Source organism: Protopterus annectens, chromosome 1.part0 (assembly GCF_019279795.1).
Source record: "Protopterus annectens isolate FY-2018-M chromosome 1.part0, PAN1.0, whole genome shotgun sequence".
NCBI classification, from domain to species: Eukaryota; Metazoa; Chordata; order Ceratodontiformes; family Protopteridae; genus Protopterus; species Protopterus annectens.
In genome coordinates, this window is record NC_056725.1 from 600,528,702 (window position 1) to 600,541,956 (window position 13,255).

The window sequence follows — 13,255 nt, forward strand, 5'->3', positions numbered from 1 at the left end:
GTTGCACATTTTGAGAGATTTCCAGTATTATTTGTATTGTTAATTATGCAATTAAACATGTCTTCATATTTCTGTAACTAGCTCAGTAAACGTGCACTTCTAGAGGAATTTCTTGCTGTCATGTGAAAGTTTTTGTCAGGTTAACAAAAATGTTCTAGTAATAAATGTCTAGGGTGTATAGTTTTCAAGATATGAAAATTTGTTTGTGAAAGTTTAGAAAAAATATAATTTCAGGTTTGTGTGCATTATAATATAGTACATACTGGCCATTTTTAGTTTTCTACAGGGTACTGTTTATCAACACTAACGTTCCTGAAAGTCTGCAAGACCTTTCTCCAACTTACTTTTCTTATCTTGCCCCTATCAATGTTCCTATCTCACCTTGTGATTTATGCTTTCTCTAAGAGAAGTGGACTTGTCCTTCCTTTGAACCAGTTACTATGGGAGAGTCGAAATATGTATCTCGGAAGACTCTTTTTCTAGAGCTGTAAGTTGGGTGGGGCAGAAGGGGAGCAAGCTGTTAGTGGACATGATCAGAAGGTGCTGATCGTCTCAGAGTGTGGTACCGACACTCATTTATGAAGCCATGAGGATACTGCTGATTCATAAATGAATGACAGCACTGCTTTTGCAGTCATGACTGAAGTGTTGGAGTGCTCAGTGTGTGAGTTTGTGGCAAGCTGTTTGTTGCACCTGTAGCTAGCTGCTGTTACAAGTTTTGTTGTTGTTTCTCAACTTTGATTTGAGAGGGGTAGCAGACTGGGGAAATGTGCAGGGTACCAGATGAGCTACATGCAGTCCTGTCTTTTTTGTAGTGGCCATGACATCTGCAGGAAACTGTGCAGGGTGCCAGATGACCTCCATACAGTTCTATATTTTTTCTAGTGGCCATGACATCTGCAGGAAGAGGTTCTGAATTACAAACCTTCAACTTCAGTCCTCCATACCTAACTTTAAGTAAGGATATAGTGTCTTTGTGAACTACCCCATCATTTCTGCCAAAGGGTGTCACTAAGACAAATTGCCTAATCTGCCAGTGCTCTTTGCTAATTACGCTAATGCCCACTGCATTGCATGGATATTCCCAGGCAGCTCAGATTTTATCCAGACAAAGACAAAGCTATCAGTAAAAAAACAGTATTTATACATCTTTTTCTAACAAGAAAATGAGCACAAACGTGTCTAAAATTAATTATTGATAGATGACTGATTGTACTAAATTATGTCATGGCAAATGATACACACCTTTGTCTTCGCTGAATAAATGTGAAGTATAATGTTTGTTAATGTTAATTTAACACAATTTGATTACTTTTGTATAAATGTAAATTTGCCTATGTCACAACTGATAATTCAATAAAGGTGTTAAAAAATGGTGAACTTGAAAGTCTTTCTTAAAAATTTATCCTCGGATAATATTTGTGCTGCAGTTATGTGGACTTCAGTGAATACTTTTACAGCACGTTACATGCTGGGTATGGTCTCTAGAGGTGGAGCCACAGTTATTAAATTGTATGTACTACCATGAAGATAACCACCCAGGATGTCAGACTGGGACTCTGTCCTGTTGTTCTCATTTCAAATTTACAAGTTATAAACTTGGCATAACATTAGATTTGAATGAACACACCCATTCTCACTGACACATCCATCTTCCTTTCCCCTGCTTCAGTGTAGACATGGTTGTAAGGATCCTATACACGTAATGTCTGATCTGCCTTGCACGATATAACAGAGATCTGATGATGAAGGTAGTGTGCAGTGCACTATGGGTGAAATGGTGGAGTTAGTAGCTTGGAAAGTTTTAGAAGCTGAGCTGACCAAAAGTCTACAGATTTAGTACTGTTATTGCTGAGGATAGAACTGCTCTTCCAGATGTAACATTATGGTAAGTACTTAACTTTCATTTTTTTGCTGAAAATAAAGCATCAGAGTGTGTAACAAGAGTCATTTTATTACTCTAAAACTCTATGTGAGTTTCTCCTTAGTTAATTGACAGTGGCATCTGTGTTAGCATGCCCAGAAAACATTGTGAGTATGTTGCCTTTAACATAATTAAATGGTAAACATTGTATACATGCTAGTAGTCCTTTAGTGGAACTGATTTAATGACCAAACTTTTCAAAACTATGGCTGCTAATTTATTATGTTATGCCAATTTCCTCAACCATAGGCACTATTACTCATTTTCTTGAAGAAAAAAGATATACTTGGACAAAATCATTTTAAAAGGTATTATCATAAGCTACTACTTTCCCTATTGCCATTTCCACAGGTTACTCACATCAGTTCTTAGAAAAAAAAACACTCCACTGAAACATTCAAGTGTCTGTCTTACCCTGCTCACAACTGCAGTATTCGATGAAGTGTGGGACCGCTAATCACAACCTGAAAAAAAAGTAAGAAAAATAAGCTCACGCATTCACCACGCGTCACTATCTCAAATGCAACACCCACAATACACTGCATTTGCCTGCCATGATCAGTCATTAGAAACCATGTTATACAAATGTTATTTTCATCTTATAATGCATTACTGTTACTTATCTAAAGCTATGAATGCAGCCTAACCAAGAAATCCAGTGACAAATGAAAATGGAGCAGAGAATAACTATGCCAACATGTTTCATGACACAAAAGCAGTATAATTGTATTTCACTGTGTTTATGTACCCTGGCTACATGCTGTCATAGAAAAGTTGTCCTGTGTTTGGTGCAAAGAATGCAGAACTCTATTTAGCTGGTACCTGTGCAGTTCCCAGAACTGGTGCCCCCCTCAACTTTAATCTTTAAGTTGAGGAGTAAAATAAAAACAGGTCTTACTTTTCTCCTTGAAACTGTAGAAAGCCACTTCAAAGTTACTTCACCAGGAACAAGCAGCTTGCAAACAAACTGTGGCACAATATGGTCATTATCATTTGAGCCATGACCGCACTCTTGCACCATGAAGACCTGATGATCACACTCCCTGACAGCTTCAGGGGGAGGAAAAAAAAGTTTCACCTTGAATACAATAAAAAGAGCTCTTCCATCTGCAGCTGTAGCAAACTGATTACTACAAATGCAACAAAACAGCTTGCTGCAGTCCAACTATCACACAGTGAGTGCTTCAGTGTTTCAGCTGTGAATGCAAATGCAGTACTGGCATTTCATAAACAGCTGCATAACCACTTCAAGAGCAAGGAGAAAAAAGGTCACACCTTTTGACGGTCTCTCTCCCTCTTTTTTTGCAGAATATCCATGATTTTGTCTTATATTTTTGCCCTGTCCCTTTATAGAATGTTTGATTTTCTGGTAAATTACTGAGGATTACAATCAGTCAATTATGCTAGACTAAGATTTTCATACTTCCTGATTTTTGGAAAACGCGTATTGATGCAAAATATGTTATTCTACTAACTTTTTAAAAGTGGATTAGACTAATATTTAAAAATTGCTCCTTGTTTTGGACATTTGTTCCCCTATTATTTTGGGGTTTTCCCAGAATTCTTGAGGAAAGAAGTTGAGAGGTATGCTGTAAAAAGCAGTATCAGCATTTATAAACTACTGACATCTGCTTGATCATATCTCATGGCCACTTGCACCCAGGATAGCTTCCCCCTTCACCCCACTCTAGTTATGGCTCTGAAAGAATATTATCAGATGGTGAAACATCTCCAGTGCTCCCCTTTGCCAAAATAGTAACATCTTATAAGGTCACAAAGTAAGGATGTAATGGTCTTGATTGCCTCTAGCTCTTTGTATGCTTTCCCACCACCACCACCAACAGTTGAAAATGTCAATAGGCACGCCCATTTCCAAGTATCTACCTTGGTATCCTTTCCTGCCATCTTTGCCGTTATGTCATTACCTAGAGGTATAGCTAGGGCAGTTACCCCAGAGACAAGGGTCAGGTAGCATGACTGGCAGATTCTGATCACATGGTTCTGCAGTACCAGGCATTCAAAAGTAAATGCCGATCCTGCATTTGAAATCAGTTTAGGGCTGAAGTACTGCTTCAGTGCTTTGTGTGTGTGTGTGTGTGTGTGTGTGTGTGTGTGCGCGCGCACGCGCATGCACGCATGGGTGTGTGTGTGTGTGGTATTTAGATTATAGCAAGATGATTGTTACACTTGTAGCAAGTAGTTTGCTACATTTTACAATAAAGAACCTGTTTTTGGCCCTCAGGATGGAAGAGAGGCACATTTTATTTTGCTCCTCAACTTAGAGTTCAGGGGGTGCCAGATGCGGGAACAGCACTTGGTGCTATAACAGCTTGCTATGACTCTGTGATTACCAGTAGAAAACGATCCTTCAGACTTCAGCTGCATAAAATGACAGCCCATTTCAACTGCAATTTGATTTCTCTGAGCCAATATACACTGCATATTAGGCATCCTGAAATTACGGAAAGAAATATAGAAACAAAAATGTATGTAAATGAATTATATTACAAAGCTGCACAGAAGCAGAAAGATGGATGATTTACGACTAAGAAGAAGAACTTGTGAAACAAAAAATAAAAATAGAGGAATCATTTGCAGATATTTCCCTGCTACTGCACCACCCGACCCCTATTACATATATTACAGTGTATGAAAGAAACCTTTACAATGCGGTTGTAGCAATGCTTGTACATAATTGTAATAACATTTGCATATGTTTCTAGATTTACTCGGTTAGAAGAATACATACAGATTCGCTGCAGTTAAACCACATTTTACTCACAGCCTTTAAGTGGTCCCACTGTGGGTAAAATTCATTTAATGTAGTTCGACACATCACCTGGACAACTGTTTGTGTCTTTCGGCTTTTGCCGGTTAGGGGTTGCCACAGCGGAACTCCGGTCCGCTAATGATTGGTAGTGGATTTTTACGTACTGGGTTACCAGCCCTGATGCACAACCTTCAACGAAGGCATGCCCCATTCACGTATGCCTCCACACAGAAGAAGCTCTAGCTGAGAATCGAACGGGACAACGTCTTGCTATGAGGCGACAATGCTACCGCACCACCACCGCAGTAGTCACCTGGACAACATTACTAGTGGTTATTAATCAAATGGGACCACTTAGTCAGGACTTCACAGTCATGACCCTTTCTGAGCTCTAACAGTTTCTTTTTGATACCTGCATGAAAGACACACATCATAAATGCAATTTCCATCACACTGGTGTTGCTTTTAAAAGAAATGCAATCCTGCATTACTGTTCATACAGTTATAGAATGAGTTCTGAAAATCACCATACCTTTTGCTGCAAGTCAAATGCCAAACTAGTTCTTCAGATTTGGACATTACCCCTTAGGTTTTTCTTCACTGCATTCTTCCTGATGAAAACATATTTTGGTGAAACCTTCAGAGTAAATACTTAGTGGCAACATGGCACACCTAAACCTACATCCTACAGTTGTTCACTGACTACAGACATGCACCTGTGCAAATAAAGTAATTCTTGAAAGGAACTATACTGATAGTGGGAGGAGTATCATTCTAACAGACTGTGGGAACAAAGTGATTGTGCAAGGCACCACAGTAGATAATGCATGCCCCCAGGCACTGCAGTAGACAATGCATCCTACTAGGCAATGCAGTAGATAATGCAGCCTCCCAAGCATCGCACTAGATAATCCATAGGCACCGTAGCAGATAATGTTTCTCCCAGGCATTGCAGTAGATAATTGCAAACAAACCTCACTTTCGACACAGGAACCAACTGTGAAAACATAGTAAATGTCAAAAAAACAGCAAAGGTTTCAAGCACGGCTTAGTTCAAAATATTTAATGGGTACAAAAAATACACAGGGTAAGCGCTTTCACGGACCAAAGCTCCACTTCATCAGACCATAATAAAGCATGTCAGCAGTTACTCCACATTTAAACCTGTTTCATCCAATACAAATCAAGTTTGAGAGTGATGTAATAATTGGCATTAATTAATACAAATGTACAAAGAAACATATATATATATAAAACGTGTAGTTACTGATATGCTTGGACTGATAGACGAGAATAACTATAACCATCTCATTTATAAAAAAGCATGCTTACATCTTTGGTTAAAAATTCAAAAATCCTAATTAAAAAACAATAAAAAGTGTTTGACTACAAAACATCTGCTTCAACTTAATTAAAACCTACTAATGCTTCAACGGTCTAGCTCTTAAAAATGGTTTAAGTGAAACTCTGCTGTTTAAACGAGGATACCTGTCAGCTTGTAGTTTTAGTATCCACTTCTGTTCAACAGTTTCAGTTATATTTTTGAGGTCTCCCCCTCTAACATTGACATGTAAAGTTTCTACAACATAAAACTTAAACCTATGTTCACAGCCTTCCTTCATCACATGCATAGCTAAGGCATTAGACTCTTTAGAGTTCCTGATGTCAAGAAGATGCTCTAAAATCCTATCTTTGAAGGATCTGTTTGTTTTGCCAATATAATATGCGTAGCATGTCGTACAAAAACTAAAATACACTAGATTCTTGGTATGGCAGTCAGCATAAAAATCAATATTAATAACAAAACCTAGCTGTGGGTGTGTAAAATTACCTCCTAAATAGATATACGCACAAGCTGTACATCTTCTACATGTGAACGTACCCACTCTTTCTGACTGCACGAGTGTTATGTTTCAGGGGTCTATAACATAGTTGTTTCATTGCAGTAGATAATGCATCCCCCAGGCATCACAGTAGATAATGCATCCTTCTAGGCACTGCAGTACATAATGCATCCTCCCAGGCACAGCTGTACCTTGCAACATGTGTATTAATTTAGAGTAGCATATGTTTTGTGATATACAGTTGTTCAAAGATATGTAATGTGCTTTGAAACATGCACAAAGATACTATACAATTTCATATTTCACAGTTTTTGTCCCATGCATGATTGCACCACTCTCACTCTCTATAAAGGGCAGCAGGGCTCCACATGATAGCCATTGGAAGTGTTGAGTGGTAAAGCTGTACACACAGTAGTTTTGATTAAAACCAATGTTTGTGCTACTATTGCCCTTGTCAGAGTCATGCTCTGATGTGTCCATCAGGTTCTCTGGTCCTTCTGTCCTCATTTCAGCCACTGATGTATTACCTGGCTGTGAAGTTGTCATCACTGTACACTGACTTGTGTTGGTGGACAGTAATCCTTTCTCTGCCACTAACCAAAAAAAACAACAGAATGTTACTATTACTACAGCAACAGTGACTTGAGATGTATTATGCAAGTATGGCAGGTCCCACACAATGCTAATAGTTAGGGGACTGTCAAATATTTAAAGGGACAGAACTACCCCAGAGGGCCTCTCGTCTGGGTTGGGAGTTGGTATAATGGTTAAGGTGATTACCTCACAGCCACAAAGTACAGGGTTTGATTCTCACTTTGGAAAGGGAAATTGGCTATACTTAAAATGGCCTAAAAGGGCAGCTAGCCTAATACTAACCTATGAAGAACAGAATTTTTGATGGGTTTGGCATAATGGTTAAGATCTTCTCCTCATAAACACAAGTTACAGGATTTGATTCTGACCTTGGGTTATTGGCTAGGCTTAAAATGCCCCTTCAGGACAGTTAGTCTAGTATTCTCCTATGACCCTATAGTGGGAGAGTACACATCTTCAGGCATCATGGATGCTAACCCTTGATTAAACTCAATGGAGCACCCACAAGAAGCTTACGAGCACTAGAAAACTTTTACCGTACAACAAGACACTGACAATACATAACCTTACATGAACAATGTCAAATAATCCATGATGGATTTGGAACTTGAATGAATGGACTACAAAACAAGATAGGAAGCCATGACTGTACCAGTAACAAGAAGCGTGAACTACATAACAGGTATAACAAAATCAAACATTACCAACTGTTACACAGAGACACATACTTGTAATCTTTCATGTTTATTCAATGCACCTGTAGTCCATGACACTGGCTTAAATAGTTGGTACTGCATACTGCTTCAGTTTGAATCCAGCTGTTTCATCAAAGCAAATTGATTGGGCTCAAAGTGCTCCTTACAAACATGCTATGTTCAGTTTGTTCCCAGAGATTGTGTTCCAAGGCCTGACCCAAATAGTCTATGTTAAGGTATTTTAAAAAGTGGCATCAGCTATCCTCACATAATCACCCATTATGACTTCCAAAACCTCTACAGAACTGTTTTTGGTGACTTGCATGGAAGAAGAAATAGATCCTTAGCACCAGCAATGAAGCAGTGAAGACATACATATAATGGCATACAAATGCACGTATGTACTTATGCCCCTTTTCAAATCAATACATAGCTATCTGACAGGTCTGACAGTGTAGTACAGTGGACTAAGCAAAGGCAATGAACAGTAGCAAAAACAGGAACAGGAAGAGAGTTTGCACAACTAAGTATCACAAATGAGTGAGGAAGGGCACATAACACATTTTCCCAAAACAAATCATTGTAAAACTCCAGGGTACTGACACTGCCATACTTAATACTCTCAGGGCTTGCAAATGCTATTGTCTTATGTGTTCATTTAGTGTGATAGTGTGTGGGACACAAAGCACAAAGAAACCTGGGCCTCATACCACCTCTCCTTATAGTTACTTATCTGCTACTACAGCATAATAAAAAGGGAAAAAACACACACGTACGCACACACACACAGACACATAGACACACACACACACACACACACACACACACACACACACACACACACATAAATAAATATGTACTTATTCATAATATAATGCTAAAGCAAGCTGCCTACAAGGGACTATTCTGAATTTAAACCAGCCCACTGTAGTCTTGTAAATGTGGTAGTCTAAAACTTCAGTAGAGTCTCAACACTCTCCTGTTAAATGACTAATATAACTATAAGGCTATAAATTCTAAAACAATGTAACTGAGTGATGAGTCGAATGCACTGCCCATGGTAATACCAGTAATAGGGTGAATCGTGACTTATGGGGTGCTTATAGATGGATTTTCCCGCTGCCCCATTAGTCTGCTTTATTTGTGCAAATACAGCCCTTCTAGAATACTGACCAGTGAGGGGGTGTGGTCTGCATTGAGGAGAGACACTTCAAAAGTGACCCAACATGAGCATGGTGATGGTGTAGAATTTGCCAAACACTGTAATACCGCTGGTGGGTTCGTACCATGACCTATGAACTGCTTCTAATAACCATGGTGGTGGAGGAAAGAAAGAGCTCAAAACTAATTCCAGCATATCCACACTGATGTTCTCTGTAACCTCTGCTTGGCTGCTGATAGGTCTATCCTGCTGGAGTTTAACTGCACAGAATTCTCAGGGAAGCCTTCTAGCTTATCAGTGGGATTGGTAAGCACTAGGTAGCCTATCTACCACAAGAGGAGTGGTTTCTGGCACAGAAATTGTAGTTATTGGCCGTTTGGGCAGTTTTTCCATCTCTTTCAACTTTCTGGTTTAAAAGCCCGTATTTGCGCTTGTTTGCTGACTTTCCTGTAACTAGTCTAGTCCATGTACATATTTTCTGTATCCAGGACTCTTTTGTAAGATTCTGAGCAGCCCTCCCAAGCCTTTCTGAGTTGGAGGGAAGCCTTCTAGCTTATCATTGGGAGTGGTAAGCACTAGGTAGCCTATCTACCACAAGAGGAGTGGTTTCTGGCCCAGATATTGTAGCTTATTGGCCGTTTGGGCAGTTTTTTTCCTTCTCTTTCAACTTTCTGGTTTAAAAGTCCACATTTGTGCTTGTTTCCCACATTTCCTGTAACTAATCTAGTCCAGATACACATTTGCTGTATCCAGGACTGTTTGTAAGCTTCTGAGTGGTGCCAAAGTCTGCTCTTCAATTTTTTCCTTAGATCTGCTAGTTCTCTCCTCTCCTGCACTTTTACTAGCTTATTAGTTTAGCACTTTACCAGACTTCTTGTAGCAATTATTGTAGCACACAAGTGCTACCAGCACTAAACGTTCTAAAAGGAAACAGCTCCAGTATTGATTAATGCCCACCCCTCCAGGCATGTCTAAAGATCAGATCCCTGTGCTTTCTCCTATTAACCTGGTGAACTTGGGCATCCTGAGGCAATGAAGCAACTGCCTCATGTACACTGATAACCCTCACCTCTTACCTCCCAACACTCAGACTTGCAAGAGATGCACTTATATATCCAAACGGGAAGCCACGCACTCTCCAGCCAAGACTGGAATAGCTGGTCAAGAGGAGAAGGTCAGCACTTGCACCAGACCACATGTAACACATAGCCCTCCAGAACACACACCAGCACTACCTTCACATAAAAACACAAACCACACACCCACTTTCATGAAGGCTCTTAATAAAAATCTACCCAAACAGCAGAGACCTCCAAGGCAGAAACACACCTGACCAACACAACACAACACTAATCATGAGACACATAACCCTCCTAAAAGTGTGCCACTCAACTAAAGCCCCTATGGCAAAACAGCATGCCCAACACACTAGTCATAGGTGACTCGATAGTGAAGCACACTGATGTCCCAGTCTCTAGGTTGAATAAGGAGAAAGTAACAGTCAGCTGCCTGTCAGGTGCCGGGATCTGCCGCATAATGCACGCACTCAGGTCCCTCAACAACAGGTACAAATATGACTCTGTCATTGTACATGTGGGTGTGAATGACCTGAGACATACCTTCCTAGGCTACATGAAAAGAGACATGGAGGAGCTCTTGGATTATGTAGCCCAGGTGGGTATGACCCTAGCCCTGAGCAGCATCCTACCATCACCCCCCCAAATGATACCACAGTACAAGCAGAAAATGATTGATTTCAACAACTGGCTAAGTTTCTGGTGTCATTCTAAGGGGATCCAGTATCTGTCTGCCTGGGTGACATGATTGATATACCTCGATGCTTTGCCAGAGATGGCCTGCATCTGTCTCTCCTGGGCTTCCAGATACTGGCCAAGGCTCTTGCCACCCCTGTAGTGCCTTTTTTAGGTGGTGCTCCAAAGAACAAATTACCACCATAACAGCTACAATCAGATGAAATCTGAGAGTCATGCTGCTCAACACTAGAAGTCTAAATCTCAAAATGCACTCTCTCGAAGCACTCCTTAAAATGGAGAACATCAACATTTGTGCTGTAAAAGAGACCTGGTTCAAGGCAGCAGAAAGCACCCCTGCACTACCAGGCTATAACTCATTCCACACCTTTCGGCTGAAAAACTTGGACTGAAGCTCCAAAGGCAGTGGTGTTTCCATATTCATAAAGATGCGCACATCTACAGACTGGTAGTCCAACATAATGCATCTGAGGGTAAGACAGTGATTCAGGTCGTAGCCTGCTATAGGTCCCCAACCATGTCCCAAGACTCAGACTCCACGTTCCTAAGCACCCTGGAGAATATTATGGTCCAGCCTAACACTCTCATACTGGGCGACTTCAACTACCCCTCCCTTAACTGGGAAAACTACTCATGTACCAATATACTTGCCCAATACTTTCTGGAATTCATTAATTCCAATTCCAATGCTCTGGATCAGTTTATTCTTACCCCCACTAGAGGTAGCAACATCCTTGACCTGGTCATTACTAACATGGGCGACCATTGCTCTACACAAGTAGTCACTCCTCCCTGGTTAGATCTGACCACAAACTAATCACCTTGGAAATCCACATCCCTCCCACCCCACCACAAATGTAACCACTATGAAAAACTTCTCCAAAGTTAACTTTGGGCTCCTAAAACCAGAGGTGGCTAACTTCATGACACCCATGCAAATGGAGAATAGTTGCATGACCGCTGAATCATACACCAGTGCACTGTACGAATATGTACACAAATGCATGGATCTCTCCATACTCAATAGAACCAAGATGTTCTCCTCAGAAAAAGGAAGCCAATCTGGTGGTCCCCTGCCATAAACAATCTCTACAACAGAAGGAGGAAACTAATGCGGAATAAGGCGAAGTCCCAAGACTGGAAAAACTCCCTTATCAGCCTCAACAAAAGGTTGAGATCCAACATCAAATCCTCTAAAGCTAGCTATGAAAACAGAATTGCAGCAGATAGTAAAGACAACCACAAGGCCTTCTATAGTTATGTAAAGAATCTCCACGGAAATACCCAGATTTGTCTGAGCTACTGCACAATGGTACCTCCTATACCGATCCAACAGATATTGCCAATATACTGACCGACAGATTCATTGCTAACATTACCCCCCAAAGGACCAATCACAATACCAGTGGATTTCCAGGCACCCAGTATTACTGTTGCACAGGTTAAAACAGCACTGTCCAAGGCCAAGAATACAGCTTCTATGGGACCTGACAGTATCCCTGGCTGTGTTCTATATGAACTACAGAGTGAACTGGCACCTCACCTGTGTGTCCTGTTCAATCACAGCCTCACCTCAGGCTTTGTCCCTACCGAATGGTGCACTGCTACAGTCATCCATCTCCACAAAGGAGGAGCGACTACAGACCCCGGGAATTATCACCCCATTAGCCTGATGAGTCTGATATGCAAAGCTCTGGAAGGCATCATCATGGACCTAATAAACAAGGATATAGGGAATCTCCAAATTCTGGATCCTACACAGTTTGGTTTTGTGAAGAGTAGATAATGCCTGCTCAACTTGGTTGACTTCTTTGAGTCAGTCACCAGAGCTGTGGATGAAGGCAAGGTGGTTCATAAAGCCTACCTTGATCTGGCCAAGGCCTTTGATAGCATTCCCCACTTAGGAATCATAGAAAAACTCACTAAGCTAGGCATCAACTCCTATATCACTAGGTGGGTTGCAAACTGGCTCACAGATAGAACCCACAGTGTGAAAGTAGCTGACTCCAAGTCAGACTGCTGACTAGTCATGAGTGGAGAACCACAGGGTTCAGTCCTGAGTCCCCACCTGTTTGATATCTACTTCTCTGAAGTCCAGGCCAACACGAAGGGACTCTGGCTGACAACGTTCACAGATGATTGCAGGTTGGGAGCTATCATTAACTCCCCAAGTGATGCTGACATCCTACAGAAAGGCCTCAATGAGACCAACGACTGGTGTCAGAACCATGGCTTAAGCTCAGTGACAAAAAATGTGTCATCATCCCCCTTGGGAAAAAATCCAGTTCCTTGAATTACCCCATTGATGGTAGTCCACTGAACACAGAAGGCGTTATAAGAGATCTGGGAACACAGGTTGACAGCAACCTTTCTTTTGACCACCACGTTGCCACTGTGGTCAGAAAGTACTTCTATGTGGCACATCTCATTACTAAGGGTTTTGCATCCAGGAAGAAAGAGGTTATTGTCTCCCTCTACCCTTCCCTCATTAGGC